General features: G+C 33.6%; 1 protein-coding gene across 1 annotated transcript in view; it reads left to right on the forward strand.

The window, feature by feature from the left end:
* The first annotated feature begins 3,620 nt into the window (after nucleotides 1-3,620).
* Nucleotides 3,621-13,375, forward strand: part of LOC149931632 (death-associated inhibitor of apoptosis 2-like) — a 300,479-nt gene continuing 290,724 nt past the window's right edge. Inside the window, exons 1-2 of the mRNA XM_090156243.1 lie at nucleotides 3,621-3,831; nucleotides 4,290-4,582. The gene's annotated coding sequence lies outside the window, so the exon portion shown is untranslated. The remainder of the gene's footprint in view (nucleotides 3,832-4,289; nucleotides 4,583-13,375) is intronic.

The following is a 13,375-nucleotide window of genomic DNA, read 5'->3' on the forward strand; positions in this document are numbered from 1 at the left end:
ATAGTAAGACTAAGGTCAATGATTGCGTAGTACAAGTATTCCTGAGTAAAGCAAAAATTGTCGAAACCATGTTGGGGTCAATTAAAAACCTAGGTTTTCTCACAAATTCTGAACAAGTTGCGGATGATAGAGATGTCAATAGACTTGATATCTCCAGCACTTTCCTTTCCGTCAGCTTAAATTTTGCCTATTTGCCTGTCATCCACGACTGAAGTAGTTTTTTCATAACCCCTAGGCAAACCAAATGCATATAGTCTAGGGGAAAGTTATCAACCATGTCAATTCCGGGTATAGATTCTAAACTTGGAGTTTCATTATGGTGTTCTAAGTTAGCTTTATTTCTCAAGTTTTCATCGGTTCTTGGTTCAAATTCCGTGGTTAGGAAGCAAAGGAGATTTTGAATATATTTGCCCTGTAACATCCACTAGTCACAACCATAGAACCCCGCGTGTCCTTTAGGTGTGTCACAAGCGAAGCCAATGAATTTAATCATAATTAATTGGCCGTCTATTAATATACCGTTTTCAATTAATTCAATCGCTTCGAAGACAAAGGTCTGTAAAAGTGAATCAGGGTCTTCAGGTTTCTTTAAACCATAATAAATACCAATTGGAAAATGTTCAGAGTTTTTTAAATTTCTACTTACGCCAAAAATGGGCTAAAGCTGACTTCTAGAACTCTCTGATATGGGTGAACCATCAACATTTACTTAAATCTCTAAATTTTCTACAGTACAGCATGTTTGCATAGATGCCAATCGAATACCCGCCTCAAGACCAAAATGAAAGTACTCACCCCCGCCCAATTTTTCAACAGCATTGTCTAGGTGTTAAAGTATAGTTCTGGAGTCTAATGGAAGATCCTAATGGCAATCATGCGTTTTTAAAATGAAAATAAGACTGTTGACTGCTCTTTTCATCATACCCAAATTAGCAACCCATTCAGCAAGTTTGCTGTGAATAATGATTTCGGAGGACTCTACATCAAATTGAAAGCCGATCACATCATCTTGCAAAACTGCAGCATCATCATAATTGATAGGATTTCCATAGTTGATAATATCCTCATTGCAATTGTCCTTTTCAATATTGCATTCATAGTGACCATGGTCCCTTTCAGTTCCGATGTCAGCTGGGCCATCATAACCGTTATGGGCGTTATAGGTTTCCGAAACATTATCATCAATTTCAGCTTCAACAATAACATTTAAGGCATCATTTACTTGAGAAACTGCTTCTACAGTATCCTCAAAGATAGGTGTGCATCGAATTTGCCGCCAATCTGTATCTATGCCGTGAAGACATGGTACGCAACTTCTTATAACTGTCACGAGGCATAGTACTCTAGCTATTGTCTACAGACCAAAAAATAATTTGAAGAGAAAATTTAAAAAAGAATTACTCGTCCCATAAATAGCTTAATTTAAATTTCACTAAACAGTCAGCATAAAATTTACTCGGTATTAAATTTTGTTACACTCACAAAAAGCTCAATAGCATGCAATGTGCAAGTTACACCGTTTCGAAAGCTGAACGGCGTTTACTTAAGATAGTTTGCATACTGGTATAGGGAAATTATAAAATAACTCTTGCAGAAATCTATAACGGAAAAAATTTACATTATATACGTACAACGTCGATGTATCAAATTGACAATGCTCGCTGCCCCATGACAAAGAGTTGATACTTACAATTAAATTAAAGATTTAGCAAAAGCCAAGGCATATCTTTAACCAAAGCAATTTATAGGAAATAACCAGCCTTATTTTACGAACCTTGCTTACTTAGTTTGAAAATTATTAATTTCAATATAGAAAGTTGGATGCCCAAGGAATAGTAGCATCAAATTGCACCCTCCAACAAAACGCAACTTCTCCCCCGTAACCAGCACCATGGGTGGATGCCATTTCCGTTGGGACTTGTTTGTGTATTATGTTGTAAGAAAGCTTGGCATTTCCATAAATTCGCTACGAATGCCCAACTTGTTCTTAAATTTGTGCAGTCAAACCTATGGACGATTTTATTCGTTCTCTTTAGAGGGAGAGCTGGGGAAACATTGAAGAAGTGAGAAAAAACAGTTAACAAGTAGGGTACGTTAATTTAAGGAAATGCCTATTTAAATGCACTGTACTAGAGATCTAAAACATTTCTATAAAGTTATAAAAATTAATAACAAATATTTTATTTCATCAAAGAAAAAGTAGTCTTGCTCAACTTGTTAAAATGCTGACGAACGTCAGGATATCACCTGACATTTGAGTGCCATGGGTGACAAAGCAGCAACTCATTTCTGGCTTCCGCTTTGGGAAAAAAGGCCAAATATGCCTTGTCAAAAGTAATATACATTAAACAAGTAAATGACATTACAAAAAAAGGTTCCCACAATTGGAAATGACGTTGGGAAACGTATAAATGAACACACTCTTTTCCACCGTAGCCTTCGTCGGGTCTATCAGTCGCCTGTAACTAGTCTAGACGAATTGTGCAAGAAAGTATTTGTAGCTGGCCATCTAGCTCCCTTATTGGTAAAAAGGTATTGCCACCTTGTACGGACGTGGTTTTTCATGACCTCATAAAATAGGTCATTTTCTACCACATCGAAATAAGTGAACTATTTTAAGTATTCGTTCCAATTTTCTCTTTGGAAAGAGTTTTCTACCACCTACCGTTTTTAAGTGTGTGAGGTGATATTTTACAATTTTCTTTAATTTATAAAAATGAGATTTCGCTATTGAAACAAAGTACGCTGAACATTTCTTATTTAAGATAACATACGTTTGTAAGAATTTTTTCTGTTAAGGCTATTTGAGACACCTTGTACATTGCTTGGGCATTAAATCACCATTTCACCGAGATCCAGTCATGGTTTAAGGGTCTCCAATTGCAAGAATATTTATTGAAACAACTGTGCAGCCAGTAAGAAAAAGGACGTATTTGTTTTTTTCTTGTTTATCTTTCGTAAATAAAATTTCAAATCAATTAAAATTTAATCGAAGCTGCTTAAAAGGAATCATTTAGCCGAATCATTAACGAAAGTAATTATTTTAAGTTTATGACTATCAAGATGATTTCCCGAAATTTTTCACCGCACAAAACCAAATGATGTTAAGTCTGACTAAATTACTTTCGCCGATATTTTTTATCACTTATATCCTCCATCTTGTTAAAGACATCTAAAATTTTCATACCAATGGCTTTTTCGTCTTTCTCTTTGTAGCTAACGTCTTCGATTTATTGGATCCCAAATTGTGGATTAACTTTCCGAAAGATAAAGCCTTCTCTTCGTAATTTGTGTTGTCTTGGCTACCAACGCTAACAAACTTACGCTCTGTAGCTTAAATCGAAACTTAATCACAATAATATAGTTATTTGTATAATAATATCGAAAACGGAATTAATATGTTAATGGAAACACTATTAGAAGACTGTTTGCCTTGAACGACAGTAAACCCGGCTTTTAAATTAACGTCAGTTTTCCACGTAGTGACCAATTAGATTTGCTATGGTTCCGAAATCGATAAGTTTTCAGATAAGTATCTCCTGGCATGAACCATAAAAGCATAAAAATTTCAATATTCTAGCAATTAAAATTTTTGAAAAAATGTTGAAAAGAAATATTATTACCGATTGTTTCATATACGTCGATCCCTTACTTTCGATGTTAATCGAGTCCCGGTCAAAAGTTTGAGTGTGTGATGTACCAGTCTGAAATCATATGATAAATCCGATTAACAATTTCCAATTATTCAATTTTTTTTAAATTTGTAGTTGAAAGTGATTTCTAATATCGGCCCAGCAAGTGGATGAAGTGATTTAGCTCCTTATGCGTTTGGTAAGTAAAATTATTCTAGGATGATTCGCTGGTCCCTTTATGGTTGAAACATAGCAAGCCATTAACGTTGTATACTCGTACTGAATTTAATCTAAAGGGTGAGAACTCGCGAATTCCATTAAAAGAAATTAACAACTTATTTTGAAGGAAGAATCGCAGGTTACATTGATGATACTATTAAAGCTCGAAAACGTTAGAGCAGTCGACTGCTTAAGCGATAGAAGAGCCAGAATTAAGCATTAAAGAACCGCCAAAGGTTGTTTAGGAAAAATCCGAATAAAAACCAAAAAACAGATTTTTGCCGACCCTGTTTTATTTAATAAGTTGATTTACTAATTGCTTAATGGAAAACAAACCTTCAGAGCGAAGACATTTAAAATTTGAGTTAAAACCTTTGATTTATACTAGCTAATTTAATAGTGTTTGCCGGAAGTAACAAATAATTACGGATTTAATAGAAACATCAAGTCACCAAAGAACAACTAGCTGCAGCTGGATTTTACTATATGCAATATGGATATTATTTACGATGTGACAAGTGCCACGGCATCTTAGGAAATTGGAAACAAGGAGACGTACTAAAATGGAAACACGCCAGATGCTATCCAACTGTCTGTCAAGGGATAATTTATCTCCGAAAAAGGACCCATCACGAGAATGTGACATTCCACCTACGCGAACGCATTTCACCTGTACCCAAAGACTAAGTTTGTGACTGTCCCTCATCTGTCAGACGCTACGAATACGTGAGGTAATACTTTCAATATTTATTAATACAAGACGCGCTTGCGTAAGGTAATTTCAACCCTTCAAATGAAATTGTTTATATCCCTTACGAAGATCGAATTAATTACTTATATATTGATAAATAACGCTTTAAGAGGGTTAAATATCAGACCAGTCATAGAACCAATTTAACGTTATCATGTAAACAAATTTCTTAAATAAAAAAAAATTAATATAAAAACCTTATTATTCCTCATATTATAGCGAATTGAAATACTGGGGTTCGGAAGCGATAAAAAAATAATAGAGTTTAGAAAAATAAAGCAATAAATTATGGAGTTTGGGGAGAGGCAAACGTATTGTAGCGTTTGGAAACGATAATAATTTATGAAGAATGATTTCTGCGTGATGAGGGGGGAGAATCTGGCGATTACCGTATGGGTAGGAATCAGCGACATAGGGACGGAAAAACAAATTTTAGCAAATATTCTAGAGATCAAACATGGGCAAAAAATGTGATTGCTGAAAAGTAAATAATCACGTTCAAAAGGTAAACCAAAAAAGGTCGTGTCAGTTTGCTCAATAAATAAGCAAGCTAAAACAAAATAATTTTGTGTCTTGTTTGCTGAGAATATTCTTAAAATATCGCAAAATCAACTATAGGCGATTTATCAGCGAGCGAGCTAAATCTAAGCTTAAGGAATCTCGCTCTCTCCGAAATTCTAAGCGTCGCGTTCGAACGCAGCTGATTTTTAGTTCCACATCTATATATATTTAGAGTGAGACTATTGTTTTCGTTAGAATGTTGTGAAGTGTTGTCGTCGTCGTTGGTGATGGTGGTGTCGTCCACATTTGAAACACCTTCCATATCTTTTTAATGGGGTGACATAACCCCGCCGTTTTTTCTTAGAATGCTTAATAGGGTTTCCACTATCTGCACACGCGTTAAATGTAGTTAGCGGCGATTTGCCAGCCCCTTCTAGCCGACCCCCTTAAACACATTAAATTAAAATATTCATAAAATACGCAATCTCATCATTTTGGATACGCTTGACTTTTAAATTCCGTTTAATGTTTAATCTATATAAATGCTTTACCTCTACAATGTGTGCAAGTTTCAGCTTTGTCGTGGAAACAGGGGGCGCAAAAGCCCCCCTTTTCCGATTGCCTGCATTGATTTACGCACGCTGATTATTACCCAACTGACAAGGAGAGTACCCGAGGTGTTTATTGCCGATTTAGTTCAAAGTCGGCCGTAATGTAGATCTATATGAGATATGAAATTTCCCAAAAGGAGACGTTACACTACCCATTCGATTTGCCATGGCAACCGAAAATGTGTTTGACCACTTACAACCAAAATAAGATTTTTTCCTTATTTTACCTAAAATGTGTTACAAATTTACCCTAAATTTTTTTCAATTTACCCAAACGTGATGAAATTTACCTAAATGTGGTCCAAATTACACATTTCGTGATTTTAAAATTTCTTAAAAATTTTCCTAGCTAGGACCCTGTGAAACCGAGAAAATCCCATGCTTTTTTGAATGGAGATTTTATTGTTTTAAGTGATCTCAAAAACATTTTCGGTTGCCATAGCAAATCGAATGGGTAGTGCAACGCCTCCTTTTGGGAAATTTAATATTTCATATAGGTCTACATTACGCCCGACTTTGAACAAAATCGGCAATAAACACCTCGGGTACTCTCCTTGTGAGTGACTTAAAAATTTAATTTCTTTTTTAAATCTCTAATGGTGTGCCAGGTTTCGGTGCCCTAGAAACATTAGGGGCCCTTGGGCGCCGCATAAACCACATTACCGCGAACGTTCGTTTTTGCCTTACGCAGAGTGCGTAACTTACTTTTCGAAGCCGCGTATGGCCAGAAGTAACAAATAAATGTGAGACTTATCGAGGCCGCTTATGGCCAGAAGTAGCAAATAAGTGTGACACTGACGCAGAGTGCGTGACTTACATATCGAACCCATTTATGGCCAGAAGTAACAAATAAGTGTGACACTTACGCAAAGTGCGTGACTTAAATATCGAACCCATGTATGGCCAGAAGTAACAAATAAGTGTGACACTTACGCAGATTGCATGACCTACTTATCGAAGTCGTGTATGGCCAGAAGTAACAAATAAGTGTGACACTTACGCAGAGTGCATGATTTACTTATCGAAGTCGTGTATGGCCAGAAGTAACAAATAAGTGTGACACTTACGCAGAGTGCATGATTTACTTATCGAAGTCGTGTATGGCCAGAAGTAACAAATAAGTGTGACACTTACGCAAAGTGCGTAACTAAAATATTGAACCCATGTATAGCCAGAAGTAGCACATAAGTGTAACACTGACGCAGAGTGCATGACTTACATATCGAACCCATTTATGGCCAGAAGTAACAAATAAGTGTGACACTTACGCAGAGTGCATGACTTACTTATCGAAGTCGTGTATGGTCAGAAGTAACAAATGCAGAAATTGGAACGACTGGGAATCAGGGGTAGGGCGTGGTTAACAAGCTACTTAAATAATAGGCAATGTCTCACCAAAATTAACCAAGTGCTATCTGACCCTATATCGGTCGGTGTCCCTGAAGGCTCAATTATCTCCCCCATGTTATTTAATATATACATCAACGATATGACCCAGATCGTTTCTTGGGGTCTTCTAAAATTGTACGCCGATGACGCAGTTCTGATTTTGGAAAACCTCACAATTAGACCCTTAGTTAAAAAAAGCTAACGAATATATCATTTTAATAAATAATTGGCTAGATAAAAACGGCCTGAAACTAAATAAGTCGAAAACTGAATACATAGTTTTTAGAAACCGTGGCAAAATTTTAGACGACGACTTATGTAAATTAAATTTAAATGGTTCTGAAATTAAGAGAGTATCTAAATTTAAGTACCTTGGAGTGTTGTTCGATACACATCTAACATGGAATGAACATATATCAATTATATCTGTCACAAACTAGCCAGCTCCGCCTACATGATTCGCAAATGTAAAGAGTACTTCCCCAGGAGAGTACTGTTTGAACTTTATTATTCCATGTTTCACACTTATATAAATTACGCAATAGTTGCTTGGGGTAACACCACAAACATTGAACATGAATAGAATCAAAATTATACAAAAACGAACGATAAGAAGTATATTCTGTGTAGACTGGAAGGCCGCCACCGAACCACTGTATAAGAAAAGTAAAATATTGAATATCTATCAAATTTACAAATTCGCTTGCCTCATATTTATACATAAAAATATCAATGCAAACTCAGATAATTTATTTACTTTTGATGTTAGAGAATCTGTTACCAGGTCACAAAACCAATTAAAACTTAAAAAAATAACATCAATCTTTTACTTCGGAGTTACGCTATATAATAAAATTTACAAAAATTTTAAAAATATCACCTCCATCCAAACCATTAAAAAAGTAATTAAAAATTGCGTGCAGGAACATTATTGATTATTAGCTATTAATGTTTATTTATTTTTTCTTTCTTTTTTTATATATATTTGTTAATTTTTATTAAGAAAATTGTTGTTACCAATATAAATTTTAAATTAATTTGGAATTTTATAATGTTTGCCATTCTTTGTATATACTAAATTACGAGGGCTATAAGTCGCATGATGACTTGGCCCTCGTACACCATTGTAATAAAAGGGTATGGAAATAAATCAAATTGAAATTGAAAATACTTATCAAAGTCATGTGTGGTCAGAAATAACAAATAAGTGTGACACTTATCGAGGCCGCGTATGGCCAGAAATAGCAAATAAGTGTGACACTTACGCAGAGTGCGTGACTTACATATCGAACCCATGTATGGCCAGAAAGTAACAAATAAGTGTGACACTTACGCAGAGTGCATGACTTACTTATCGAAGTCGTGTATGGCCAGAAGTAACAAATAAGTGTGACACTTACGCAGAGTGCATGACTTACTTATCGAAATCGTGTATGGCCAGAAGTAACAAATAAGTGTGACACTTACCCAGAGTGCATGACTTACTTATCGAAGTCGTGTATGGTCAGAAGTTACAAATAAGTGTGACACTTACTTTTCGTAGAAGTGTATGGCCAGATGTATCAAATAAGTGTGACACTTACTTATCGAAACCGCGTATGATCCGAAGTAACAAATAAGTGTGACACTTACGCAGAGTGCGTGACTTACATATCGAAGCCGTGTATGGTCAGAAGTAAGAAATAAGAGTGACAATTACTTTTCGAAGCCGTGTATGGCCAGTCTAAACAAATAAGTGTGGCACTTACTTATCGAAGCCAAGTATGGCCAGAAATCACAAATAAGTGTGCCACTTACTTATCAAAACCGTGTATGGCCAACGCTATTCGCGTGCGATTTGAAGTTTAACTTTGAAACTGGATGTAGTTATTAGGATGGGTATTGTGGATATTTTACCAGACTAAATTTTAATTTAACCAAGACTTAGCATGTTTTGGCCTAATTTTAACGCTATGCACGTGCAGTGATGGGCGCGCTCGTATCTTTGGATACTTTTAGGATACGAGATGATACTTTATCCGAAAAATACAAATAAAATTATACGATTTTGATATGATCTTCTACATTGCAAAATGATCGCGATAGAATTTTGAAGGAAATAAATCGGGAGCGAACTATATTTGAAAAGGTTCTTCTCTTACCTAGCCTAGCGAAAAAAAGAGCGGAATAGAGCTAGTGCTTCCATTTGTTGTATTAGAAATTACACGATAGATTTTTTCTGGTTTCTCTTCAATTTTGTTTGTATTTGAGAGGAAATATTTAAGCGCCCTCTATATGCCGATATACACTACTTGAGCGGCGAACCTATCTCACGTGATACTGAAATATAGCCAAACCCGAAACACTGTTAAGTGGTCACTGATAGAAGGGAGAGGAACGGTCAAAGCGCGCAGTTTTTCTCGCTGTTTTTTAACGAGGGGGGGGGGGGCGAATAGGCGAAGGCGGGGGGGGGGGCGGAAATCGGAGATTTTGATTCTGCGCCGCGCAGCCTGAAAGGCGATTTCAAAACTAAAACCAAAACTCCCAAAAGTTATTTTTCCCACCGTCCCACGCAGACGCCGTTAGAGAGTCATGTGTGTTGCAAACTGGCGGTGTGGGCTCTGGCGATGCAATAGCTTTATTTATTTTCCATAATTTGGTTTTTGAAAATAATAAAATTAAAATCGATTCTAATACATAAAATCAAAATCAAATGTTGAAGGATTTACTACTGTTTCAATAATCAAAAGATAAAAATTGAAATATTCATTTTAATACTTAGAACTTTTGATATGAAAAAAAATTTATTCTACTTTCTCGTGGAACGTATTTGAAATATTTTGAAATATACTTTTCATAATAATTAAAACTAAAGAAGTATTTGAAATGATACTTATCCAAATCATTAAAGATTTCTATTGATATTTTTCAGGCAAGGGCAAAAAAGAATTGAAATTAATTGAAACTCTCATAACTTTAAAGAAATTTGAAAGATCGTGAAAAAATCAAAGGGCCAAAACTAAATAAAATGAAAGATTGTGAATGATTTTGTCGCCATCTTTGCTCAAAAATATCAAAAATAAAATTATATTTTATAGAAATTTCAGAGGGAAAAATTGATAGTATAGTATAGCTGCTGCCATCTATGTAAAAAGATACGAAAAAGATAGATAGAAATTTTTGTGTGCATCACTGTGCACGTGCGAGTTGAGGTATTACTTTGAAACTTTATATAATTTATATATATTTAATTTAAAACTAATTTTCGAACAGCTTCATCCCCACTTCACTTATACTAACAGCTTAAAGTGATCCTCGTTACTTTCGGCAGTAGGGTTCCGTGTGAATTTACTATATCCTCCAAAACTTTAATTAGCTCATTATTTACGGGGTCTGTCCGTACTAAGCATTTCGCTGAATTTTGTTTAACTATGCTTCAATCTTATATAACCCACAATAAGGCTTATTGAGCGTATGCGAATTTTCTTCGTAGTTCCTAATGGATTTGAGATACAGAGCGCAAAATTTGAATATAGATAAAGAAGTTAACGGCTCACGCTATTCTTCACCATTTAAACTCGCACCAAGGCTTAGGGAAAAATTAAAGGTATTTTGATCAGTGTTGTTACAATTCGATTTTTCATCTTGAATTTTGTTGATTTCAGCATATGATGTAAAATAATTTTTCTCATGTACTTTCCCGCGTGAGCTTCCACGATGTGGAACTTATATTACAGCCTGGACCAACTTTTTATTGAACGATTGAGTCTTCTCTTTCGCTTCCATCTTTCCAATGAAATTCAGTTTTCAAAATAAAGTGTTTTATTTGACCTCGGTCTGGACATGGTGCTCGAAACAATTTCAAGGTTAATGCACCATCTACTTGGGGTTTTCGGAAATAGTTTTTTAGTTTTTCTACGATAGTATTAACCTTTAAAATTTTATTTATTTCTTTAAAACATATTTTAGAGTATGTATTGTATTTTCTTAGAAAAAAATATGTTTTAAAGAAATAAATGGGGCTCTCTTTTGTATATTAGAATGGCGATCTCTGGTTGATATATAACGGTTCGATTGAGAGCCGGGCAATGAAATAATATTATCGCCTTCTTGGCGAACTTGTTTGATTACCTTGTTGTTATTACTTCAAGTTATTTAAAGACTCAATTTATTTTTGTAACGATGCCCGGGCACATCGACAATGAATATATCGACGGGGTCGATTTTATTGTAAGTAATTATTTCATTAAAAATTCCTTGTTCATTCTAACATTGATCCGTTATTTACGATAAGCCTAAGTGGGAATAGTATTCCGAACCCTACATGTAACCGTAGGTTCCGGCTATTTTTGATTATTGGAAATTAAGAATAAGGGGCCGGTTACATGATGACATTCTCTTTATTGGCAAGCTTCGGCGAATGTCCATAGTCTCTAATATCGGACTCGAACAATCGGTAAAAATTAAGAAAGATGGAGTTACGTATAAAACGAAAACTCCGCGCAAGAGAGCTGGAGATCAGGCAGTTTACATAGATATTCAAATTTACTCGTACAACGCTATCAAAGAACAAACACAGGATGATGTCTAGCGAGCTGACCACAAACGCATAGTAGTAACCTTTCCTTGGACGTCATTCGAATTTTAAACTAGGCCAATCGTTTGAAAAGGGAAATTGAAACGGCCGAGGGAAATCAGATTTTTCCACCATCCAAGGTAAGTTAATTTCTTTAAAACAAATCTGAATATAATATTCAGAGTCTAACTAAGGTTATTGTTTTAGAAATGGAAAACAGCAATTAGGGAAAAAAACCAACCGATTTCAAAATACCGACTGATAATCACCTGAAGACTGATATAATTTTCAAGAAATTTTAGAAAAAATTTAGAAAAAGTGTAAACTATTCGAAAATATGTAAATAAACCTTTTCTTTAAATTTCATTGTTACTATTTTCAAATATAGTAAGACACCTCAATTCTACAATTAAAAACTTGTAAATATAGCTCAAATTGTGATTTTTTTCACCAATTTACAAATATTTTCACACTTACAAACACGTAAATTGATTATTAACATCTGGTAACACCAAAAAACTCAATAATATTTCCTCCCCAAAAAAATTGAGATGTTACGTTAATATATAAACGTGGAACACGTATCGATAACACATTCCACCGCGTAGGGTTCGTAAAAAACTGGCTTTATTTTCACAGAGGCCCTATATAAATAATAATCCTCTAAAAATTATTTCTTTCAAAACAAATTTCTGTTATTTTTTTATATTTATTTTAATTGCGTAGAATTTTATAACATATAATACAACGGTTTACTTTATCAATATAATCTGTATAGTATTTAATAGTACAAATAAACAATTAAGAAATTTGTTTAAGTAAAAAATAAAGATTAAATCCTTTATTATTAATTTTAATAATTAATAAATCTTATAACAATAAGCGATTATAAGAAATTTAAAAAACATTATGAAATCTATATTAAATAAGAAATTTAAAAAAGAACAAAATAAAATTATTACTATTTAAGACAGAAATCAGCAAACAACATGTATTTAGATTTACAATTATATAAAAATATACACATTAGATTTTACAATTCAAATTTTCAAACTTTTTAAAATAGATATTAATTGAACAATATTACCTTTAGATATAATAGAATATTCCGTAATATATTTTATAAATAGATTTTTATTTTAACATACTTTTAAATTTAACAATATTTCATTCAGACAAAATAAAATATTCTGTAATACAGTTTAGCTAAAGGATTTTATTTTAACATGTTAAAGAGAGTAAATAAAGATTTAATAAAGGACAAAAATAAACAAAATTTGTATTACTGTCCAAACTGTATTATTTAAATTCTATATAAAAAGCTACATTAGGAAAAATAGTTACATCTTATATACAATAAAAGCACGTCAGGAAAACAAACACTATTCATTAGAAAATACAAATTAAAAATATTGAAAGAAGAAACACATTTTTGAAACCATTAATTAAATTAAATAAAATAATTTTGATTTTAAATTAAACGAAGATTGTATTTAAATAAATTTAAATAAAAAATTAGTCAACTAGTTTTTAAAAAAAATAATATTATAATTACTTTAATATTCAAATGGTATTTATCGCTATATTTAGATAATGAACGGTCAGGTTTTAATTTGGGACTAATTAAATAAAATCAAGGTTAATAAAATCAATTATTTCTTAATAAAAAAAGGTTCTTACCATAGATGTTTATTTATAAATGTTTCCTGTTTAATCA

This window comes from Leiobunum rupestre, chromosome 8 (assembly GCF_980474605.1).
Source record: "Leiobunum rupestre chromosome 8, qqLeiRupe1.1.hap1, whole genome shotgun sequence".
NCBI lineage: Eukaryota > Metazoa > Arthropoda > Arachnida > Opiliones > Sclerosomatidae > Leiobunum > Leiobunum rupestre.